The 22891-nt window shown below is 41.4% G+C and overlaps 1 long non-coding RNA gene across 1 annotated transcript in view; it reads right to left on the bottom strand.

The window, feature by feature from the left end:
* Nucleotides 1–993: 993 nt before the first annotated feature.
* Nucleotides 994–22891, bottom strand: part of LOC308621276 — a 53512-nt gene continuing 31614 nt past the window's right edge. The window contains exons 3-4 of the long non-coding RNA XR_014016437.1: nt 3218–3325; nt 994–1369 (exon numbers count right to left, since the gene is read on the bottom strand). This is a non-coding gene — a long non-coding RNA (uncharacterized lncRNA). The remainder of the gene's footprint in view (nt 1370–3217; nt 3326–22891) is intronic.

Genomic DNA, 22891 nt, shown 5'->3' on the forward strand with positions numbered 1-22891 from the left:
GGAAATATCAGGCAATCACTATACTTGGGTGACACTCAAGTCAGATTATTAGCTGTTTTCTGATTCAGTATTAGCTGAAAGCAGGACAGGGGAAATAATATCATTTGAATAGAGGAGAGTGTTCCAAGTTTCAACTACAGTCCAAGGAAGTGGGACTTAGAGGAGACACCACAGCATAGGGGCCATGGGCAATTTGCATGACATTTTAGGATGAAAGTCCAGAAGATACTCAACAGCCACTGATAGGGAAGCACTCACCAAATTCACAAGCCTCATTCATTTTGCCTAACCCTGAAATGACTTCTGAATTAAGAAAATATAAAATAAAATAAGAAGACAAAAGAAACTTGGGTGAGGCAACCTGGCTTTGAGCCCCACTTCTTACCAGTGGTATGGTCTTGGGCATGTCACTTAACCTCTGAAAGCCTCAGCTCTACCTTCTGTAAAATGGGATTGATAATAATTCCTACCTCACAGAGAATTAAATGTGATCATATGTGCAAGGATCATTTCTTAAGACGCTACAACAAACCCTCCCATCCGCATGGCTGTTGCAATGAGACTGCTGCTCCTCTCTTCTATTTACCATCCCTTTGAACCTGGGCTGGCCCCAGGAATTGCTTTGTCCAGTAGAATGAGACAGAGTGATGTGTGGTTTCCAAGCTTAACCTACAAGAGACCTTGTAGCATCCGTATTTGCACTTCTGGAAAATCTCTTGGAAGCCAGCCACCATGCCATAAAGAAGCTCAGTCTAGACTACAGAATAAGGAGAAGTCACTTAAGAGAAAGACTCTGGAGAGTGGGAGGCCATCTTGAAGGTTCCAAGGCCAGGTGAGCTCCCAGATGAATGCAGCTGCACAAATATCCTCAGCTGCACCACCTGGAGCAGAAGAACAGCCCAGCTGAGCCCAATCAACCCACAGACTCATGAGAAAAATACAACGTTGTTGTTTTAATTTACTAAGTTCTGCGGTAGCTTATAACACAGAATTGGTAACTGAGACAACGTGTAGACAGAGTGTTTCTGTGGTTCTTGCTGTCTTTTCCTCAAGAGGAATGTAATTTGCACTTCGGGCAGAACAATGCCTCATTTGTGGGGCTGCCTCGTGTTTTGCAGGACATTCCGCATCACTGGTCCTTACCTGCTAAATCTTAGTTGTGCTCTCCAGTCACTGGGAGAATCAAAGACATCATCCCCCAGACCCAAACATCCCCTGCTATGAATCAAATCCAAGAGGAGCACTTACTTCTGGGAGAGTGAGGACTTCAGAGGTTAGCCTCACTAATCACAAGGCAGGAACTGTATTCTTCCTGTGTGTCCTGATCATCATTATGAGTTGAAATGTCTTCCCTGGCATTTCATGCTGCCTTCAAAGAAACGGGCTGCATTAGGCCATACCAAAAATGAGCTTACAATGCCTATAAAATTATATGATACTATTTGATGTAAATAATGCAACCAGATGTGATAAATCTGCATACGTTGGCTTTGAAGGGGCTCCAAAGAAAACTGTCATCTACAACCAAGCACAGTTAATATAGGAATCATCAGCATTCTTTCTCTAATTGGTCCTATTTATGTAGCACTTTGGGGATCTGGAGAGAATAAGTAAATGAACACTATTCTGGGTGCATTATCATCCTTGTCTTTTTCTCTTGAAGAATCTCTGTAATGGAAACTCCTAATTTGGCAGATTGACAACACAGGCAGGGTATTGTAGAGATGAAACTTCTCTAAGATAAACATCACTTTCCAGGAGGCAGAAGAGGTCAGAAGTGACCTCCTGAAAGAGAGTTGCCATTAGCCGTGAATATCTGTTCTTTGTAAACACCAGGGTAGATCAAACATTTATCTGTTAATTTCACCACAGTTGGATTCTAGAGCTTATATTTTCTTTCCCAGAGAGCTTTAAATTTCCAAGGGCAGCTTCAAAGTCAAGGTTCCATTCAGTCTGAAGTGTCAATACTCCTGTCTTAATAAGATTTAAAATATTCCTTCTACCCCATCCTTTCACCCACAGTGATTCCCCCTTTCATATTTCCACTAGTTTATAATCTCATATCCTTGCTGAAATGGGAATGGTAATTTATTTAAGCATATCTCTGTCAATTTAGCTCTGAACAAAAGGTGCTAGTGTGCTGGACTGGCACACACCATCCAAAGAGGACACTGGATGCCAAGTTAGAATTTGGAATAAAGCTTCCTAAAATAACAAAACTATACTTTAAGTCCTTGTAGTTTACTTACACAAGATTATACAATTTCCCCAGGGATCTTAGGGAACTGGAAGACAGAAGTAATTAAATTATTAGAAAAAACATAAGGTATTATATAAGACTATGATGTCCTCTATGTTTCTTGTATAGCTATCTGTACATGGTACTACATGTACAAGCTGTACAAGTGGAAGAGGCAAAATCTAGGAGTTCTCAGCTTTGAAAATTAACTGCTAAATAAAGGAAAAAGAGAAAGAGGGAGAGAGGGAGAAGAAAACCTAAATACTTGATCTGCTAAAATTTAAACTGAAAATATATTCCTTAGAAAAAATGCATATGCCAGAATTCAAGCAGGTAACAATATGCTACTTTTTATCCTGGTCTATTTCAGAAAAATCTGCTCCTCGGTAAATTTATAAAATGTTTATATTTCAAGTATATTTTTAATAGGTAACATTTCAAGTCCATACAACATTTGTTTTTAATAGAATTTGATATTTTAAAATAAGAAAAGAAGAACCTTTTTCACTTTACAAAAATATTCACAACCAGGTTTCATTATGTACTAAGACCCTTTGGGAATTCTAACATGCTTACACTTATCAAAAGTTAATTCAGGGCTTCCCTGGTGTCACAGTGGTTGAGAGTGTGCCTCAACCTCAGCCTGCCGATGCGGGGGACACGAGTTCGTGCCCCGGTCTGGGGGGATCCCACATGTCGCAGAGCGGCTGGGCCCGTGAGTCATAGCCGCTGAGCGGGCGCGTCCACAGCCTGTGCTCCACAACGGGAGAGGCCACAACAGTGAGAGGCCCGCATACCACAAAAAACAAAACAAAACAAAAAAAAAACCACAACCCTTTTTCCTAGTGCCAACCAAAGAAATACCAAAGGACAGACATTTACTTAATTAGGTAATGTGGTGCCATCAGCCAATCCAGTGAACTGGACATTTCAAACTTCAAAATAAAGGTCCTGAAACATCTGACAGCCAATATTTACCTTTTGGAACTTCAGATAAAGTATATGCAGTGATCTTTCTTTTTTTAAAAAAAATTGAACTCTTCTGTCCACTGTGGAATATAAAGAGCATCAGGGCAGTTACTCAGCCTAGATGGAATAAATATAAATCTATTAGCCAACCAATAGGAGGGAAAGAGGTCAACTTATATTAATTAATCACAGACCTTAGATCTGCCCATGTTTCCACAGCTACAAACTGTGGAGAGAGACAGAAGTCCAAGCCTATCCTAGTCTGAAGCCGAGCTCTCTCAACACAGCCACACTTCCTCCCCATTTCCTTCTAGAGTTTTCATCTGAATCATGAACATGGTAAGTAAATGTGCTTTACGGCTAAGTCCTGGTGGGACTGTTGTTGTGTTGTTTTTTTGTTGTGTTTTGTTTTTGTTTTATCGGAGTATAATTGCTTTACAATGTTGTGTTATTTCCTGCTATACAATGAGGTGAATCAGCTATATGTATACCTATATCCCCTCCCTCTTGGACCTCCCTCCCATCCCCCCCATCCCACCCATCTAGGTCATCACAGAGCACCAAGCTGAGCTTCCTGTGCTTTATAGCATGTTCCCACTAGCTATCTATTTTACACATAGTAGTGTACATATGTCAATCCTAATCTCCCAATTCGTCCCACCCTCCTCTTCCCTTGCTGTGTCCACATGTCCGTCCTCTACGTCTATGTCTCTATTCCTGCCCTGCAAATAGGTTCATCTGTACCATTTTTCTAGATTCCACATGTATGCATTAACATATGATATTTGTTTTTCTCTTTCTGGCTTACTTCACTCTCTATGACAGACTCTAGGTCCATCCACATCTCTACAAATGACCCAATTTCATTCCTTTTTATGGCTGAGTAATATTGCATTGAATATATGTACCACATCTTCTTTATCCATTCAGCAGTCGATGGGATTTAGGTTGTTTCCATGTCCTGGCTATTGTAAATAGTGCTGCAATGAACATTGGGGTTTGTTGTTTTGTTTTGAGGGAGGTGCTAATGTAATTAGCTTCCACCAAGCTCATTTCTGTTTCTCTTGATCATGAAATATGCTATATTTTTATTAAAATACAAAGAAAAGGGGAAAGGAAAGGCCATCAGAGAAGCTGAAAGAAATTTAAGCAAACAGGAAGAAAGAAGTGAAGGATAAAGTGAAGTTTGGTGCAGAAGAGATAAGCCATGAATGAGGGGAAAAGAAGAGGAGATAAAATGGAAAGATCTAGCGGATGAAAGTACAAGAAGATTTAGGGACTTCCTCCCAGTGGTGGCAGACTGGGTAATTTGGGCCAACTCTCTTGCTGGAGGAAACTAAAATATCTTGGCAAAATATAAAAATCATGATCTTTAAAGTATCAAAAAGCTAAAAAGAGAGTGTGGAATTATCAAGCCGAAATCTACAAGAAAACAGAAATCCAAAGGTATGAGTCTGGCATTTTGCCAAAAGCATGTTGTCCAATCTAGGAGAGGCAGTAGTTTTGGCATCTTCACAGGGACAAAATGTGCAGTAAGTACTTCTGATAGGGAAACTTATAAAGCTTCATTGAGAGACAGAAGGGGAGACCTAAATTAATGGAGAGGTATATCATGTTCACGGATTGAAAGACACAATATTGTATCAATGCCCCAAGACACAAATAAACCTATGTAACAGAATAGAGACTAGACATGGGCTCATTCATAAATGACATTTGGTATATTATAGATGTGGCACTCATGGGAGTGGGGAAAGGATGGCTGACACAATTTCATATCCATATGAGGAAAATGAAACTTGACTTCCAACCTCATACTCTGGCATTACCTACATGCTACACACACACATTAGAAAATTTCTTGCATTTGTACATTTGGACGCATGACATAAGAATGTTCATAGAAATACTGTGTGTAAGAGTACAATTTTTAAAAATCAAAACAACACAAGTCCATAAAGGGTAGAATGAAGAGATAAAATGTGGAATGTTTAGCCAGTGAAATACTATAGTGCCATGAAAATGAATGTTACAACATGGATTAATCTCAAACATAATGTTAAAAAATTTGGTTACAGAAAAAAAAAAATATGATTCTGCTTATACAAAAAACGTGCAAAACTAAAAATATACTGTTCAAAGATGTAAACATATATCATAAAACTATAGAAAAGTAAGGAACTGATAAATGCAAAATTCAGAAGAGTGGATACCTCTGGAGAAGAAGGACGGGATGCAGAAAGGCACTGACAATAATAGCATGTTTTTCTTTTTCTTAAATCAGGTGGTAGGTGCTAGATAGTCCTTGTATTCTGATTATTCTTTTGTACACATTCACAAGTTAATAGAAATGTAACAAATATACACATTGGCCCAATACCAAAGGGCCAAGTGTTAACTCAATATTCAGATGAAGCCAAAACCAAAACTGGGATCACCATCACAGAATGAAATTCTTGAGACAAGAACACATCTGAAAATTTTTCCACAAAATAAATTGAATCATCCCTTCAAACTTATTGCTTAAAACGCTACTTCTCACGTGTTTAACACTGGCATTATAGTGCAGAAATAATCATTTCCTAGCTCTGTTGACTTCCAGATTGCTCCTATGTGTGGTCAACGTACCACAAACTGACAATATCAAATAGGTTAGCAAAAGGGGAAGATATTTTTTGCCAACTCGAGTCAGAATAGGCTACTGCCGGTAGTAATGTTGCCCTCCCACTCTAGGAGCAACTGGATTCAAGTCATCTTGTCTCCTCTGCACCTTCTGGTCTTAAAGCTCTGGGCAATAGTAATTATGCAATCTCCTTGAAGCTACCTCACAAACAGAATCTCTGTGCATTGCTTGAAGAAGATGCTTTCTGAACATTTTCAGAAGCAAAGGAATTTTTTTGCTCTCACTTATACTTTTTTATTTTTAATATTATGCATGAACGTACTACTTTAATTTGCCCTTAAACCTTGGTTCTAAAAATGTGGCAAGAGAGCACCATAACTGACTTTCAAGATAACAAAATAGTCTCTGAATTTCTATTCACAACCTTAGCTTTCGCTGGATGCACAGCAATTTCAGCATCTTCCCTGGAGAAGCCTAAGAACTGAATGCTTATAGCAAGTATCATGCAGAAATACCTGCACTCTCAAGCTCATCTGTTAGGTTACTTCTTCAGCGGCATGCAGTTCATCGGCAAATGAACTTCTTTATCTTCAAGAAACCCATTGGGGCTTCCCTGGTGGCGCAGTGGTTGAGAATCTGCCTGCTAATGCAGGGGACACGGGTTCGAGCCCTGATCTGGAAGGATCCCACATGCCGCGGAGCAACTAGGCCGGTGAGCCACAACTAATGAGCCTGCACGTCTGGAGCCTGTGCTCCGCAACAAGAGAGGCCGCGATAGTGAGAGGCCCGCGCACCGTGATGAAGAGTGGCCCCCACTTGCCACAACTAGAGAAAGCCCTCGCACAGAAACGAAGACCCAACACAGCAAACATAAATAAATTAATTAATAAACTCCTACCCCCAACATCTAAAAAAAAAAAAAAAAAGAAACTCACTGATTCTAAGTCCTGCTTGTTGGTATTGTTATGTGTTCAGGTAGACTTTTAAACATGTAGCATTTCTTCCATTCTATTTGAATATTTTGTATGAGTATTTGGCAAGGCAATTCCAAACCCTCTTGGATGTCATGGTGTCTGTTTGCTGAGGAAGGATAGTAAGTGGCCCACCACCTTACCGCCAGTAATCTTATGATGGTACCTCGTACTGTAATTCCTTTCTGAACACACAAGTTAAGGATGTGAACATAGCATCTGATCTTCTAAGTCTTAAATCATTCATACCCTTCATGGTGTTTTTTGCAATGTCAATGACAACACATGATGTTGCATTGAATTTCCTTTCTAAGAATATTTCTTCTATCAGATTTGCTATGTTGTCGACTATTTGAGATCCAGGCATCTCTCAACAAGCTAGTAAGCCAGAAGTGGTCAGCTCAGAAATTCCAGAAATGACACTGGAGTGGGCATTTGGTGATTTGTCTTCTAAAACCGAACACCAAAGCCACAGCTTAAATGGCATATTTTGAGCCGAATAATGAGAACAAAGCTAAACTTTAGAAGCTTAATAATTTTTAATACAATAATTACAAAAATAAAGAGATAAAGTTTAAAACCAAAGGGATTCATGTATTCCTTCAACAATTTTTTATTGAGGAATTGCTGCATGCCAGACATTGTGTCAGGCGCTGAGAGTAAGGTAATGAACCAAACAGATCAAAGTTCCTCACCTCATGGAGCTTACGTTTTAGTTTAGAGGGGGTAACGGACAAAAATTAACAATATACAAACAAGTGTCACGTGTTGATAAATGTCATGTGGAAAATTAAGCAAGGAAAAAGAGTCACAAGTAGGTGGAGGAGGGGAGTGCTATTTCTTTCTTTGTTTTTTTTTTTTTGGCGATACGCTGGGCCTCTCACTGTTGTGGCCTCTCCCGTTGCGGAGCACAGGCTCCAGACGCGCCCGCTCAGTGGCCATGGCTCACGGACCCAGCCGCTCTGCGGCATGTGGGATCACCCCGGACCGGGGCATGAACCCGTGTCCCCTGCAACGGCAGGCGGACTCTCAACCACTGCGCCACCACGGAAGCCCGGAAGCACTATTTCTTAAAGCATGCTTAGGGAAGTCCTCATGGATAAGGTGACATTTGAATAGAGAAAGTAATAAAAACATACTGTACTTGTAAGCTTTCAAAAGCAGTATTTTTTTAAATGAATGTGCAAAGGTACATCAGGCTCATGAAAATAGAGAATAGAGTTTCATAAAATTATTATCAGACAAAAACAGAATCCAAGATCTAAAGTTGTTTATAATAGCAAAAAAAAATGCTAACTTAAAGATTTATTAAAAGGAGAATTGTTGGGGCTTCCCTGGTGGTGCAGTGGTTGAGAATCCGCCTGCCAATGCAGGGGACATGGGTTCGAGCCCTGGTCTGGGAAGATCCCATATGCTGCGGAGCAGCTGGGCCCGTGAGCCACAACTACTGAGCCTGCGCGTCTGGAGTCTGTGCTCCGCAACAAGAGAGGCCGTGACAGTGAGAGGCCCGTGCACCGCGATGAAGAGTGGCCCCCGCTCGCCGCAACTAGAGAAAGCCCTCGCACAGAAACGAAGACCCAACACAACCAAAAATAAATAAATTAATTTAAAAAAAAAAAAAAAAAAAAAAAGGAGAATTGTTAAATAACTATGGTAAATTTAAAAAATTAAGTAATGGGTGGCCATTAACAAATGACACAGCTATCCATATCATATTATTGAATTTCAAAAGTAGATTACATAATATAATATGAAAAAAATAATTATTTATATATGGATTTTTAAAGTCTGGAAGATTATACAACAGACTTTTAATAATGGAACATCAGGGGAATAAAATTCTTGGGAGCAACAAGAAGATCTTGGCTTCCACTTACACAAGTCTATATTACTTTAAAATTTTACAACAAACATTTATCATAATAAAATTGCTGCTGCATAAGTGTTTTTAAATACCTCAAGGGAAATCAAATGATTTTATATTGACGAAGAGTACAACTCAAATTAGGGATATTATTTCCATGAACTTTCTTTACATAAAGCAAAAACATTTAATAAGGCAAGAATAAAGTCACATAAATTTAATAACAGTAGAAGGATTTCACTTACCATTCTGATTTTCAACAGACCAACTGGGCAAAATAATGATAAATATGATTTAAATTCTGTCATTAGTAAGACTGATTTAAGTGCTGGTAACTAACCCTCAATTCTATAGACAAAACAACTTACTTTTCAACACCCATAAAAAAAACATAAAAATTTGTCACATACTATACTACAAAGAAAGTTTTTATAAATTTCAAAGAGCAGAAATTGTCAACTTCTTTGTTCACAATGCAAAAAAAAAAATTGGTAAAGTTTTGAAGCTGACAGAAACAAAATTTAACCACTTAGAAATTAATTAAAGACCATTCTCCTAAGTAATTCTTAGTTCAAAGAAGAAAATCAACTCTTACATAATGTTTACTACTAAGTAATAATAATAACACTACATCCTAAAATGTATGAAAACAACCCTAGCTGTTATCTGAAGAAAATTTATATCACTAAATGTTTGTACAGAGGAAAGTGGCTCACAATAAAGTACTGAACTAAAGAAGCAAAGAAAAAGCAAAATCAATGTAAAAAAAAAATCAACCTAAGAAAGAAATTTGTAAAAGTAGAAATTAACAAATTAGTAAAATAGTGGAATTGATCAAGAGCAATTTCTTTGAAAATACAAATACCATAGAAAACAAAACAATATTTTCAGGTGCTACATGTGAAGATGTTTCCAGGGCTCCACGTTTTAAATTCCTTAAAAAATGACAAAAAATTCATGGAAGAGTTCTGAAAATACTATGCTATTTCTAAACATCAGGTTTCAATTGAAAAAATAATCCTAGCCCCTGCATCAACACTACTATTCATCCCACCCAGTCATAAGGTAGATGAAGTCTCTTATTAACTGCTACATTGGGCAATTGGGATTGACATGTATACACTGATGTGTATAAAACTGATGACTAATAAGGACCTGCTGTATAAAAAAATAAATAAAATAAAATTCAAAAAAATTAAAAAAAATAAAAAGAGCTTTGAGTGTGAGCCTCCATCCGGCCTCAAATCCACTATTGACTTGGAAGTGGACAGAAGTACTAAGCTGTTCAATTTAACCTGCACTTAGAAGTCACCGCTTGTATCCCTGTGGGGTGCTGAAGGACATCGTGGTCAGATTCCATTTGTTTCCAAGTATTTTCATCTGTGAAAACTTAGTCCAGTCCAAATGCAATCATCAATTTCATATATAATTCAGGTTTTCCCTTTCCCCAAAGCACACCGTGCTTGTGGCTCCAGGGACTTGAAACAGAGAAGGGACATGGTCTCTTCTTTACATTCCTCCTGTTTACCTTTTTAAAGCTTCTAGCTTTTCCAGTGCAGAGGAAAGAAAGAGCACCTATCTCAGACTGTCTGGTTCCCTGACTGGGAAAGGTCACTTTTCTTTCTTGTTCACTGTCACAATCCCTCTGACCCACTGTGCCCTCGGAAAGCAAACATCCAAATGCTGATTAAGGCCTCTCTGCCCAGCCTGGTTCCCTGCTGTGGGAGAGCAATTTCCCTCGAAATCTTTCACTCACCCTTCTCCTTGATTCCATCACCAGCAAACCACCTACAGCTTCTGTTGCCAGAGTTCCAGAAGGTCCAGCTGGCAAACTCTTGGGAGAGTGAAGCCCAGAGAATGGCTCAAGCACCCTCGGCAAGGTCCAGATGACCCATGGGTACCTCATTAGTCGGCCGTGCCAACTGCTGTGAGCGCAGCCCTCTCCGATCACCCCACCCACCACCTGGCCCTGCCATTGCTTTCCAATTCGCTTATCCTCCGCTCAGGTAGGGACACGTGTAGACTGTCAGTTCCACTGCCCAAGCAGATGTCCAAACAGGGAAGGAGGAGCTGGCCTCCTCCATTCATGGGCACCTCCTAATCTTTAAAAATGTGTCTCTTCTCACTGTCCCCACCCTGAGCTTCCAGAAGATGGTAAACCTCTCATCACAAATACTGCATCCTCCAGGAGACCCGACTCTCAAATGACTCACTCCCTTTCCCAATTCTCTTGTTATACCAGCTGAGGTGGGGCAGTGGACTGGTGGTTGGTAGTTATACCAGTTCTGCCGTATCTGAGAACATCCTGCTCAGAGATGGCCCTTGTTATAATGTTCGCTGATTTGTGCTTTGGCCAAAATTCTAAACCGAGGTGAAAAGTCCCATTCAGCATCCTATTACAAACACATAATGATTTCTCCATGAGTCCTACATCATCTACCTAAACAGTGAGTTCACTCTTTGATTCTATCCCCTAGTTCAAGTCTCAGTGAACCCTGAGCAATGAAATGGACCTGGCTTGTCTCCTGTCAACCTTCACAGTCCCTGTACCCCTTGCCTCTGCCTGGTGGTATCCCTGAGAGAGGAGAGAAGGAAGTACCATGAACTCTTGCTGAAACAGGCTCTTTAATCATAAATGGTCCCATCTTCCAGTCCTATCACATGGTTACCACTTTGGAGCACTGGCTATAACGTAACCAGCCACACTGTTGGGCCAGAAATGCCAGGTTCCATCCAATAAGTTATCTAAACCTCCTGGGGTTTGAAGTCAAGGATAAATTAATGACTATTTAGTCACTGGGAAGAAAACCAGACCCTGGCAGGTAGTCTGACCACACCAAACCCAACTCTCCAGTTCCCTAAGGGGCCTCACATTTCCCAGAAGTTTTCTTACCAGTCAAGTCCTTTCACACCTTATCCCATCACCTCAATCCTTCAACCTGCAAATTACCCCCAGGAAAAAGAGCACCTCATGGGATGCTGCGTAGGGCCACAGAGAATCCAGACCATTCAAAAGAAATTCTCACAGCAGGAGGCTGACTGCCTCTTACAAAAGGAAGAAATGACCCCCAAGCTGGGTTAAACCAAAGCCCCAGAGAACCTGCTGCTGAGATGATCAGCTGCTGGGGTAGAATGGTAGCTTGGCATTATCCAAAGTGATCTTGCTTCAAGAATTTGAAAAGCCTTACTTGTAACTGAGTCACCTGCAAGGCAAAGGCTCCACTCTGGTTCACTATAATTCAATTCCTTTCACAGCTCTCCCCCTAACCTCAGAAGAGAAAATCACGTGTGATTATTGAGCAAATGCTGATATAGGGTTTAGTTACTGAGCGAATGCTGATATAAGATTTAGTACGATGTAAGGAAAAGAATGAGTTGTTTGATTACTATTATCTATTCCTCTCAGGACATAAGGGTACAGCAAACTGGCAGTTAAAGGTCTCTGGTAAGTGAGTGAGCATACTCTTCTTTTGCTTTTTTATAAGATATCTCTGCAGATAAGGTAACAATGTAAGAGAAGTTGGAGAAAAGTTTAAATGAGTCTATGGGAGCTGATATTCATTGTGTGATGTATAACGTTAATGTTTGCGGCTCCATGATGCAATGTGTTACACTAGAGTATCTCTAACTTTGCTTTCCAAATGTTCAACTTGGTTGAATGGTGGCCCCCCAAAAGATATGTCCACATCCTAATACCCAGACTCTGTGAATGTGAAATTATTTGGAAAAGGGGTGTTTGCAGATGTAACTAAGTTAAGGATATTTACATGAGATCCCCCTGGATTATCCAGGAAGGCACTGAATCTAATGACAAGTATCTTTATAAGAGATAGAAGAGATGATACAGACACACAAAGACAAAAAGCAGAAGCCCATGTGAAGAGGGAGGCAGAGACTGTAATGATGCAGCCACAAGCCAAGGAGTACCTACAGCCATCAGAAGCTGGAATAGGCAAGGAAGGATTCTAGAGCCTTTGGAGGGACCACGACCTTGATTTCAGAGCTCTGACCTCCGGAACTGTGATAACATGGTTTCTGCTGTTTCAAGCCACCAAGTTTATAGCAATTTGTTACATTAGCCAAAGGAAACTAACACCCATTATGACATCAACATTATATTCAACCTATTATTGATCAATACATAGTAGAGAATGACAATGGAGGATTGGATTAACAGGGTGGGTGGGCTGAGTACATACACAGGTCTGCCCCAAATCCCTAGAAATGACAGAAAAACTTTTGTGTTTATTTTATCTACCATAGAGGTACTCTCAGGGAGCCATATATTACTTTTTTTTTTTTTTTTCAGTATGCGGGCCTCTCACTGTTGTGGCCTCTCCCGCTGCGGAGCACAGGCTCTGGACGCGCAGGCTCAGCGGCCATGGCTCACGGGCCCATCCGCCCCGCGGCACACGGGATCCTCCCGGATCCGGGCACGAACCCGTGCTCCCTGAATCCGCAGGCGGACTCTCAACCACTGCGCCACCAGGGAAGCCCCGTAAATTACTTTTATATATTGCCTATATATAAAAGTAAAATGAGATTGGATTTCAAATAAAAACCAAAGCCCCAGGAGGAGTGATGTCACCAAAATGACAACACCAACATACAAGACCTTAGCTTCTGTCCCCTAACAAAAATCAACAATTAGACAGCTATCCACAAACGAAAACAGCTCTGGGAGGACCCGGGAGTCCACTTAAAAAACTTCAGCAGAACAGTGGAACAAAAAACCTGAGAATAACCACATAAGAAAAAGAACGAAGACTGCTTCATTTTGCCTTCAACATCCATCCCATTGCTTAGTGCTAAGAGGGAACTTCCCAATTAGAAAGAGGAAACGAAGAGCAGGGCGAGCGACTAGATTCCCCAGCCTCTGGGACGGACAGGCACAAAGGTCCTGCTTTAGTTTCACTCCACCCAGATGGGCAACGCTGAAAGGTACAGAGATGGCTAAGAACACGGAAGAAAAGTGAGGGCTGCCAAGAGCAGTCACAGAGCTGGAGTGATTGTGGTTTTCAGTGACCTGCAGACAGACCCAGCAGATTTCACCAGTGAAGAGACTAACGGCCAGCACAGCCACCACGGAGCCCCCTGCAGATTCCATCAGCCTTTGCCCTACAAGTATTCATGTTCGCTGATGCCCCCAGCCCTGCAACCCCACTGGAGCGTAGGATTTGCATTGCCCAGGCCTCTGTGTCTCCATGAGTACAAGACACCAGCCTAGACCCCTGCAGCTGAGCCCCATCGCCACGCACACGCTCAGGGCTAGGTACTCCATCTGTACCTGAAGCCGCCTCCCCGCACCTCCAGGAGACTGCAGCCACAGGAAAGCACACCAACAGCCAAGATTCCACAGCTGCCCGTGAGCCTGTAGTTGGCCACGGCCCTTGCTGCCTGCCTTGGCCCCCATCACAACATGTGTGTCTACATCCGGCCCCTGCCACTGCACAGTCACCCGCAGCCAAGGATGCGCATCCCACCTGCTCCGGCCATCACTGCTGCCTGCCCTGGTCCCTGTGTTCATGGCAGCATTGTTCAGAATAGCCAAGATATGGAAACAACCTAAGTGTCAATGAATGGATAAATAGATAAAGAAGATGTCATACATATATATAATGGAATATTATTTGGCCATGAGAAAGAAGGAAATCCTGCCATTTGCAACCACATGGATGAAATTTGGGAGCATTATGCTAAATGAAATAAGTCAGAGAGAGACATACTGTTATGATGTCACTTACATGCGGAATCTAAAAAAGCCAGACTCATAGAAACAGAGAGTAGAGTGGTAGTTACCAGGGGCTGGGGGTGGGGGAAATGGGGAGATGTTGCTCAAAGGGTGTAAACTTCCAGCTACAATATTAACAAGTTCTGGGGACCTAATATACGTCATTATAATTATAGCTAATAATACTGTATTATATTTGAAATTTACTAACAGAGTAGATCTTAAGTGTTCTCATCACAAAAAAGAAATTGTAATTATATGACAGGATGGAGGTGTTAGGTAATGCTATGGTGGTAATCATTTTGAAATGGATAAATGGATCAAATCAACACGTTGTATACTTTAAATTTACACAATATTATATGTCAATTATATCTCAATAAAGCTGGGGGGAAAACTAATTAATTTCAAAAAATGACCCAAACCTGTACATCAGAGAACTTCTGCAAAAGACAGCAGCTACTCTGGGGACACTCAATTCTGAAGTGGTGGATAAGGAGAGCCTACAGGAGCCTGAAGATGAATTCTTGAGGTGATTTGTTGAGGTTCCACCAAAGGTCCATTCGGGAGGTCAGTCATTCTCCCCGTGGGCAGGTAGTGAACTAGTGAAGTCATTAGTCCCCAGGTAGCAGCAGTGAATGTGGGCTCTTGGCAAGGACCCAGGTTGGATGGTAATGTCTCCACCCCCAAAAGACCAGAATATTCTGAGTGCAGGGAATCCTCCCCTGAAATCACTGGAGGCAGTCAATCTGTGATAAACTGATGCAACATTCAGAGGCATGATAACAGGAACTCCCACATTCATAAATGAGCACACCAATTATAAGAGGAGGGGTCATATAACCAGGAATCACTAATAATATAAGAAAGGCAAATACCATGAAAGAAGCATCACTGCATAAATTGAGAAACTTATACACAAATGTGACAGACTTACTAGTTGCCTGACCAATATCCATTCTCCCCTTTTCCTTACTACCAGAATCTTGATTGATTGATTGAATGATTTAATAGAACTCTATTTCTCAACCATGTCAGAGGACATAGATCTTGCCAGTAAGATGAAAGTCTGCTGGATATTTCTGGGTACGATTTGCTTCCCTAATTGTAACAGAGCTGACCAGTTGTCTCCTAATATTCATTTTTCTCTTCTTTAATTTATTTCAGAACCCCTAATTTTAGCCAAGCCAATGACAGCATTAGGCGAGAGGGGACTAAGTTCTGGCCAGTGGATGTAAGTTCATATCCTCCTCGCTTCCCCACTTTCTTGGTAGCTGGAATAAAGAAATGATGGCTGGATCTTGAGCAGCCATGTTGGATCAAATTTTTAAAACCACATATTTTGGATGGAAGAACAAAAAGATTAAAGGAACCTAGGTTATGGCACTATGTGGTGGAATGTCACCTCTGGACCACCTACCTCCGGATTTCATTAATACACAAGATAGGTAAGTTTTTTCTTTAACTCACTATAATTTGGGAATTTTGTCATGATTTTTTTATTCTAATATAGACACCAAACCTTCCTTTGTATTCTATCTTTTCTATTCTGGCCTGAAATGCATACCCAATGCTGTGAAGTGCAAGAGCCACCTTACATCCATGAGAATGAAGTCCACATACTCAGAATTGTAGGCTAAAAAGATGGAAGGAGCCTAATCCTCAGATGACAGCCCTGGATGCTCATTTATGGACTTTTTAATTCATGAGAAAAATACACCTATTACTTGTTCAAGTTACAGTTTATTGTGGTTTCTGTTACTTAAAACTGAATACCATCCTATCTAATACATCTCAAAGGAAAAGAACTTCGAAAAAAATTGTTTGTTGTATCCATGAAATAAGAACAGGCTGTTATGAAAATGAACTGTAATCAGTCTTGAAAATGTAAATAACAAACTGAATGGACACTGCTGTAGAACAAATTAATGAGCTCTGAGAGCAGATTGAGGAATTCTGTATCACAGTGAAACAGCCAAAGAAATGGAGCATATCAACACAGCTGTATTATTTTTCTAGGGTATAGTAATAAAGTACCACAGTCTGGGTGGCTTAAACAACAAAAACTTATTCTCAGTGCTGGAAGCTAGAAGTCCAAGATCAAGGTATCGACAAGATTACTCCTTCTGAGAGCTATGAGGAAGAATCTGTTCTATACCTCTTTTCTAGCTTCTGTTGGTTTACTGGCAACCTTTGGTATTCCTTGGGTTATAGATGAATCATACCAACCTAAGTAGCCTCAGGCTACTTCTTTCTTCTGTAACTTCATCACAGGGTTGTTATGAGGATAAAGTGAGCCAATAACTGTAAAGCACTTAGAAAGGTGCCTGGCACATAGTAAGTTCTCAGTGAATCTTAGCTCTTGCTCCAAACCTGATACCAACTACCTTTACTTAACACACTATTCTACAGGTAGACAATTTAGCCTGAGCTCAGTAGGGTGGTTCGTCTGATATTGCCCAGACTTGGTCTTGCAGCTGCAAACAGCTGCAGTCAAATTTAGGTAATTTTGCTTCTGCAGGTTGCCTGATCCAGGATGGTCCCATTGATATATCCGGTGACTGACTACCTGTCACCATGGCCATGGGTCATGTGGCATTTAGTAAGCCTCTTATTCCCCACCAGGCTAGCTTAGCTTTTCACATGGTGGTTAGAGGTTTCCAAAGAGACTGAAGTCTTCTTAATGTCTAGGCTTGGAGTTGGAACAGCATCATGTCCAGTGTATTTTATTGGAACAAATCACAAGACCAGTTCATATTCAGAGAGTGGGGACATAGACTTCACTTCCTGATGAGAGAATCAAGAGTCACTTTGCAAAACAGCATGCATCCAGGGAAGAAGAAGAATTGCAGTCATTTATATAAACAATCTACAACATTAAGTTAATATATCTTAACTTAAATCTAAGTATCAAACAAATATTTAAGTACTTATTAAATGCCAACACTATACAAAATGGCTTTGCTTTTTTCTTTCCTTTTGAAATTCAAAACTTTATTTGAAAAGAAGCCTTTTAGAAAGAAATTAATTCTTTTGTTCTTAGTAATTGTGTGTTTGTGGGAGAACGTCTGAACACATGTAATAACAAACCATCAAATTCAGCTCATTGATCCTCAGTCTTTTCCATCTATGGCAACATGCTGAACTTATTCTTGAATTTTAATTCCTCTCTAAATAAAACTAAAAAATAAACTTCTAGTTTCGTTTTAAGTGTGTAAAGTAAAAGGAAATTTTATCTCCTGATTTTTTCAACTTGTCATGAACATCTTCACAATGTACTAAACCCAACTTTGCAATATACCAATCACATCACCTTCAAAAGTAAGAGTAGCTTGACTTTTTTTCCCTCTACTTGACAATAGAAACAATAAATAATAATGAAAATTGGAAAAGAATCTAACAGTGTTCTGGCTCCCAGTCTCTCTTTCTCCAAATGTATAAATCATTATTCAAATGATTAATACATTCATGATCAAACTTACCAGAATAAATCATTTATAATTCCACCCTTGACTATCTAGATTCATTAGTGCTTTTAAGCAAATTAATGTCTACACATTCCAGGGCCTAACAAAGTGTTATAGTCTTCCCTATTACTTTACACATTGACTTGCCAATGTTTTTCTACTAATAGGATTTGTTTTCTCTCCTCCGCTCCCAAATTTGGCATGGTATATATCCACCCTCTTTCTAAGGCCTGGTTCCATATTATGTGGGATAGTAGAAGAGAATCTTTTGAAATACAACTGGAAAAAAGAAGAAACATATTGCTTTTAGCAGAAGAAGAAGAAGAGGAAAAGATGACATGATAGCAAACACTTTTAAGTCACTTAAGACATGCCAGACACTCTTCTAAGTAATTTACACACATTAAGTTATTAATCCTCACAAAATCCTACATTATGGACGTATTTATTTTCCTCATTTAATAGAAGAGAAAACTGAGGAACAGAGGTTAAAGCCTTGCCCCAGGTCACACAGCTAACTGGCAGAGCTGGGTTTTAGACCCAGGCAATCTTGTTCCAGAGCTCATCAATTTAATCATCACATGATCTCCATAAAAACACCCAGGAAAAAAGCCGAAATTATGAAAGAGCCAAAGATAGTATAGATACTTGATCCTGAGGCTAGACCAATGAGTGACATTTCCATTCATCCTTTTTTATTCCAGTTTCATCCTGGGGAAAATCACATGCAGCTGAATGACTGATACTCAGGGCCAAAAATAGAGTAGGGATTGAGGTTTAGAGCTGTGGTCATGGGAAGAGGTCTTTGGGGAGACAAGGTGGATCAAGGTGAAGAGAAGGAACCCATAAGGGAGATGCTTGCTCCTGGACTAGATTGGAAGAGGTGGCAGCATTAGGGACCACACAGTATCTAGTGAAGGAGCACCACACCCATTCAGGATGGTGGAATGAGCTGAGTGAAGTAAATGAACCACTCACACTTTCCCTCCCCAAGGAGGGACTTAACTTGGATGGATGACCACTGACTTCAGCCTGCAGTAAAGATCTGCCTGCATATCACCTGGATCTGCTAAAATAAAACTCTCCCCCAGTAATGTTCTCTACCACCCCACCCTTCCAAGATTAAGAGCATAAGGAGAGTTATCGTACCTTGATAAACTGCAAAACGTCTCTTTCACCTTCTCTCTTTCCCAGTCCCCTCTCCCCTTTACTGTTTGTATTGACATGCAAACAGTCGTTCCCTCCAAATGAAATTCATATGCTAATTTATTTGATGGATGACAAAATAGTTCTAAAATAAAGTACCAATACTCTATAAATGGTCACCAGTAAAGGGTCTTAGACTTTTCCAATAATTTATAGTAATGTCATATACAACGATGACATTACGTTCAGAGAAGCAAACCAGTTAAGCAAACACAATTAAGATAATCCAAAGAAGGATGAGAGAAAGCAGGATTACATTTCCAGGCAAAACAGCACAGATCCCTACAGCCCTGGAGCAAACCTATGACCTATGGCAGAGAACTGCTCTCAGTTTGAAATACATCTCTTGACATTCTACTGGCTAGAGGCTGAGCATCCACATGGGACAAAACAACTTGAGCTGCCCATGACAAGCTGGGCAATGTCTGATTCATTGGGTCACAGTGTCTATGCTACTTGGAGACCAGGCTTAGGCTGGTCCACAAGGTGTAACTCACGTGAACAGGAGACCCAGATTCCTACTACTGTTGGACTGATGCCTCTCCCTCTCCACATGCACGGCTTCTTGAGAAGCTCTCTGTGAACAAACATCAGAGGAAGGAAAGACTTAGTTCACAGGGGAGTCAGCATGATATGATGGTGTTAGTTGGAAATGTTTGGCTGCCACATTACAGCTTCACTTGGGGACACCTCAGAAAACACTGGTGAGGGCAAATCCTCCAGTGGGCAGATTTCCAAGAACTATAGTTGGTTGGAGAGTTGGCCTGAGGTATGGATGTAAACAGGGACTTGGACATTAACAAATGGTTTGGCTAATTGTTCAGGGCCTTGATGCCAGCAGGTCTGAAAGATCAGTTACAGTGAGGTCTGGTGAGAAGGGCTATGGAGGGATGGATGAGAGTGGGCACAAAAATGAATGTTTGTGTCTCCTGGGATTGTTCACCAGAAATTATCTACTGCAGAGGAGGAGCTCAGAGAGCGATGGACAAGATGATACATCCTATGGGTGTCAGCCAAGCTCTGAAGGACACCTCAATATGAACGGAGTGAATGAACCAAGTGTCTGTGGTGGCAGGGATGGCAGCTCTGCATGGGCTCAAAAACATAGGTTCCCTCCCACCAAGACAAATCTAGCTACTGCCACAGCTGAGTACTCAACCCCCAGATGCAAAGACCAATGCTGAGCCCTCAATATGGCACCATTCAACATTAGACACCTTCCACCTTAAGGGGACAGTGGTTTATCTCTATCAGAATCAATATTTACTCCAGATCATATTCCCTGCCTGCATTGCCTCTGTCAGCTCCAGTATCTGGAGGTTTACAGGATTCCTAATCCATCAACATGGTATTCCATACTATAACACCTCAGACAAAGGGGTCCATTTTAACATAAAGGAGGTGTGACAATGGGCCCGTGACCACAGGGTTCACTAGTCCTACTATGTCCCCCATGACCAGAAGCAGAAGACCTGAAAGAACAATGGCAGAGCCTATGGAAGACTCAGATAAAGAGCCTGCTTGGGATACACAGTTGGGGCACTGTTCTCCACGGTTAAATCTATGCACAGGATCAAATGGCAATATAATATATGGTGCTCTACTCCAATATCCCAACCCCATGGACCTAGGAACCAAGAGGTGGTGGCAGGAGTTGTTCCTCCCACTCTTACTCTCCCTAGAAGAATTTTTATTCCTTGTGCTAAAAAGTCAAGCTCTGTGAAGTTAGAGTTTCTATTTCTCTTTGGGGTGGGGATTGGGGGAGGTGGCAAACACTTCCACCAAGTGACGCGAGAAGGATCCCATTGACTTGGAAGCTGTGATTATTAGCACCTGGCCACTTTGGGCTCCTTATGACCATGGACCAGCAGGCAGAGAAAAAGGTACTTCCTGCTGATGTAATCAACAGTGATTACCATGAGGCATTCAGGTTGCTACTACACAATAAGATGAAAGGATTATTTGTTGAACCCAGGGGATTCAGCAAGTCATTTCTTTTTTTTTTTTTTTTTTTTTTTTTTTTTTCCGTTACGCAGGCCTCTCACTGTTGTGGCCTCTCCCGTTGTGGAGCACAGGCTCCGGACGCACAGTCTCAGTGGTCATGGCTCACGGGCCCAGCTGCTCCGCGGCATGTGGGATCTTCCCGGACCGGGGCATGAACCCGTGTCCCCTGCATCAGCAGGCGGACTCTCAAGCACTGCGCCACCAGGGAAGCCCCAGCAGGTCATTTCTTAATACTCACATTGCTCAGTAATAGCTATTCACAGACAGTTACGGTAACTCCTACAGACCACAAAGACAAAGCGACCAAGCACTCAGACCACTTAGGGAGAAAGGGCTGGAACTCCTACCAGACTAGCAACAAAGACCAGCCAATGTGTTTGCCTAGGAAGAAGGAAATCTAAAACGGGTGGTTAAAGAGGCTGGTGATGGGTATCAATTATGTCCTTGGGATCAGCTATAGTTAGTAGCTTAGTTCACTCACCCGCTTTTAGTGTTTTTAGGAGATTGCAAGTGACGTGGATTCTGTGACCAACTGAGTTTGTACCTCCCCTCTCAGGGACAAAATGAGAGCATGTCAGGGACAAAATGAGAGGCAAACGGTCTTCTGAGAAGGCTTACTGCTATGGCCTGAGAGCCAGAGCACAGAGGATGGTCTGACAGTGTCTTACACACAGCTATATGTCTCCCCGGATCTGTTCAGCCTCATCTGCCTCCTGGGTCCCTGACCACTTCACTGTCCAGCTTTGTTGGCTGTCTTGGTCTCTCTCTGGGTAAAGGCCAGACTCTGCTAGAAGCAACAGCTCAGGTCCCCGGATCTAACCCAACCAAACCCACAAAACCTCTAACTTCTCCAGCAGCCACCCACAGAAGCCAGGTAGCAAACCCAGAACTGTGTGGGAGTTAGTTCATGCCTCGTGGGGCAAAGAGTAAACAGTAAGAGACGGAAAATGGGAAAGAGCTGTCAGAAGAATTCTTCTCCCTTCCTTTCTCTGAGGTGCTGTGGTCCTCTATGGTTTGGCTGGAAGCATGCCACGGAAGTGAGTACCTGACTGTGTTTTCTCATGAAGCTGTGGCCAAACCGCTAATCACCACGTTATATCTGCCTCCAGTCCCTCCGTGCCTCACATCCCTTTTCCCTCTTAGTATCCTCCAATTACACTTCCCAGGAAAACTTTAGCCTCTGAAGCTTTGCCTAATTTTCTGTTTTCTAGGGAACATGGGTTGAAAAAGTTATCAGACTCAGGGGGCTGTTTCAAATGATGAGGATGGCACCATTGATACCACCTTGCTAAGTCCTGTCCCTCAAGTTTGTAAGGGTGAGAAAAATAGAACACCACTGCATTAAACTTAAAAATATTTGACCTAAATTTGATCCTAATTCTGCTATGTACTGTGTGATCTTGAGTGATTCACTGAACCTCTCTGAGCCTCGTTTCCCCATCTGAATCAACAAAGGATCAGCATGACTGGCTTTCAGGGAAGACTGACTGGGGTGCCTCTGAAACCTTGGGCAACTGATGTAACATCTCTAAGCCTCAGTTTCCTCATGTGTAAAATGAAGTTAGTAATGCTACTGGCGTCTCAGGTGTGTTTGGAGGATCAAATGACATCATCACTCATGCAAACCACTTGTAAAGTCTCTTAGCTATTATTTTCATCTCTGAAAAGGGGTAAAAACTCCCTGCCTGAAATGGTGGTTATGAAGATTCACTGCCTTCTCCAGGCAGCTGTTGGAGCTGATCGGGTGAGGGGCAGGCACCTGAGCTGTGGTAACACATGGCATAACTGTAAACTAATTTCTTTTCTGGGAAAAAAAT

This window comes from Mesoplodon bidens, assembly GCF_964165515.1.
Source record: "Mesoplodon bidens genome assembly, chromosome: 1".
Classification (NCBI taxonomy): Eukaryota; Metazoa; Chordata; class Mammalia; order Artiodactyla; family Ziphiidae; genus Mesoplodon; species Mesoplodon bidens.